This window comes from Magnolia sinica, chromosome 16 (genome assembly GCF_029962835.1).
Source record: "Magnolia sinica isolate HGM2019 chromosome 16, MsV1, whole genome shotgun sequence".
NCBI classification, from domain to species: Eukaryota; Viridiplantae; Streptophyta; class Magnoliopsida; order Magnoliales; family Magnoliaceae; genus Magnolia; species Magnolia sinica.
This window is the reverse complement of record NC_080588.1, coordinates 23093775-23097089: the sequence shown is the minus strand read 5'-3', so window position 1 is coordinate 23097089 and position 3315 is coordinate 23093775.

The window sequence follows — 3315 nt, the reverse complement described above, 5'->3', positions numbered from 1 at the left end:
AAACCTCGAAGGACTTAATTATGGAAATTCGATCGCGACGAAACTTCACCTAGTGACCTATTAGAACAATTGAACCGTACATGGTCATTTTCAGGACCTAACTCAGCAAATCCACCGTTCATTAGGCCCACGACTCAATGTAAGATGATTTAATACTTAATTACACAACTTAGCCGCCACATTGTGTAAGCAATTGCTAAAAACCATATATATTAGCTTAGGGACAATTGAAAGTATCAATGATCAGATTGGGAAATGACCCAACCATTAAGTGTCGGTAACTGTTAGCGAAACACTGAGATCCTTGTTGTATGGCCCACTAAGCTTTAGATATGCATCATCCTTAGACTAACGACCCCTATAGGAGATTTAGAAGTGGTTGAACAGGGTGGATTTGTGAATCGCATCATGATGGACCCCACATTAGTGCGTGTGTGCATCAGTGGAGGTGCACCTGCTGTGCACTGGATTAAAGGCACCGGTCAAACTGGGTTTGACCGAAAACTTCCAAAAGAAGGAAGTTTTCTCCTTTCTTTTTTTTTCCATTCCTGCACTCAGCGCATTTTAAACGGGTGACTGACCATTCATCTGGTCGAGATGGGGCCCACCATTAGGACCAGTTTGGATGATCGGAATTGTCCATCATGGAGTCCATGAAAAGTTGATGAAAACCCAAGTTTTTCAAATGCTGGAAAGTCTTTGGGTACACACGGTGTCGATCGCAAGAAGGCCGGCATGTAGAAGAACTGTGTTTCCAGCCACTTCAAAACTGACCCACTGTGATTAATATGGGCCACCTAGATCCAATCCAAACCATCCAAATGTTTTAGACAGTGGGCTCGACCAAAACCCAACTGATTTCTCAGGTTTTCCTATACATTTGGGCTCACGGTTCTCCCCAAACTGGAGTTGTGCACGAAGAATTTTTGAGAATGGAAATCAGTTCATCTTGTCATGCTGGCAATCCACGTGAGCTCCATCCTCCTTCAATCTTGGCCATCCACGTGGTGTTATCTTAGCCACTCGACGGCCTTTCATGTGGATTAGGGTTTCCGCCCATAGCCAAACAGAAACCATGATTGGTTTTGGCATTTTCGGCTGTATTTTAGAGGTGGTTTCAATGGGATTAAATTCAGACCATTTATTATCGATCTAACGTTTCTGGGATGTTAGGGTAAACCGTAAAAAGGGGAGAGGATTGAGCAAACACTTCTCCTCTCCTAGTCTTAAGAAAAACGGTTGTTTCTTCCCAAACTCGAACCCACCACCCAAATGTTCCCCAAGCTTCGAAAAAGCTTGTCTACGAGCTTCATATGGTCCATTTAGACTGGCCAGAAGAGACGGTTCGAAGAAATAAGCCCCCATTTGCAATTTGCCATTAACGCTTGCATCTTCTTCTCCGTCACTGCCACACACTCGATTGAGTCACAGATCAAGTCAGACCGGGTCTGGCGAGTTTGAGATGTGTCCAGGTCAAGTCCAGATGCACCTAGACTGTCATGAATCAAAAGAGAAAGAAGGAAATAGAGAGAGGGAGGGAGAGAGAGAGAGAGAGAGAGAGAGAGAGAGAGAGAGAGAGAGAGTCAGATGAGACCAGCAATGTGTTGCACCACTTTGTGCTACACCAAGTTGGGCCAAGCCCTGGGTTGAGCTGAGCATGGATGGGCTGAGTTCAGACTCAATCCGATTCGTTCCTGAGTGAAAATGAGAAGAAAGGAGAAGATGAGTAGAGAAAAGAGAGAGGGATTGGGTTCGGACTCGACTAGCTACCAGCTCCAGCCTGAGCTAGGCCGAGCTTGGAGTTCACTGTTGGGCCTTTCTAGTAGGAAGAAGGGAAAAAGAGGAAGAAATAAAGGAGAGAAGAAGAAGAAGAAGAAAAAAAAAGAGAGGAGTGAGGGATGTTGCTTCCCTTCATGGGGTTGCTGCCGAGTTGGCTTGGCTAAGACTCATTGGGTTGACTCAGCAACTCACTGACTTGGCTGAACTTGGCCCACTACTGAGTGTAAAGCGGGTTGGGTCCATATCTACATGATACATTTGTTAGAAAGAAAGGAAGAAGAAGATTAAATCAAGAGGCGAGGTCCATCTCCAAGTCACGTTAAATTGCATCGAGTCGAACCGAGTCGACGTAGGTGAGTCAACACTTTCTTCCCACACTAGACCCATCTTAATGTATTGTTACCACTATTTTATGAGGATTGATGACAATAGATATTGGTTAGCCATTAGTAGATTATTTGTACTCAACCTAGTTATTATAAACAAAATTGTAATTATCAAATAATAGTATTTTATTTAACTCTCTTAAATATTATCCTTAATGGTAGATCATAGTATTTATTATCACGACTAAATTCATTATTGATAGCTATTATTAATATCATTAGAAAGAAAATATTATCATTTTCATTATGGGATTAGTATAATTCTTGTTGATATGATTGTTAGCATTAGTCATTATCATATTATTGTTAATAAAAAAAGTTATTATTATTTCTTGTATTATTTAATAGATTATTAGTCATTATAAGAATATTAGATAATGTTGGTAAATTCAAATATGAACTTGTGAATCATCATTATTAATATTGATTGATTAATACTTCTATTATGAATATTATTTTATTCATGGTACAAAAAAAAAATAAAAATAAACAATCAGAGTTCAAATACTAAAAATCTAAGCCTAGAATTAAACTCTAGGATGAAGCCTTAAACCTAGGTAATCTTAACCCTAGGTTATAACCGTAATCATAAATAGTGGGTGGAACTTTGACCTAATCATACAATTATATAATTTGTGGTAGGATTCAGCTCTAAGGGCACGCGCGTTCCCAACAATGTTTGTATGTGGTTAAACTCACAAGGTGATGATTTCTTCCCCTTAAGCTTTCCATTTCCAAATTAGTTTTAGTCTTTATTAGAATCACAATTGTTATCTCATAGTATACGACTTCTTACATTAGTAATGAATTCTTAAGACATGATTTATATCTGATTATAGTTGATAATTGCGAACCATGATTGCATGCGATAGTTACTTACATGATATTAATAGATAGATCTCATCATGACCCATTGTGATTATCATGCTTAACATATGTCTGTCATGCTATAGCTATGTATTTTCATATGAATTGTTGTAAGTCACTTATGGATCTATATTCACTACACTTACTAGTAGGTAATCTCTCTTGTATATGTGAACCCATACTTAGGATGTAACAAGATGGAGTGTGGTAAGAAATGGACCCTCAATTTGGAGGTTTTATGGGGCATGGAACACTAACATGGGATTTACCATCCATAGGTCAT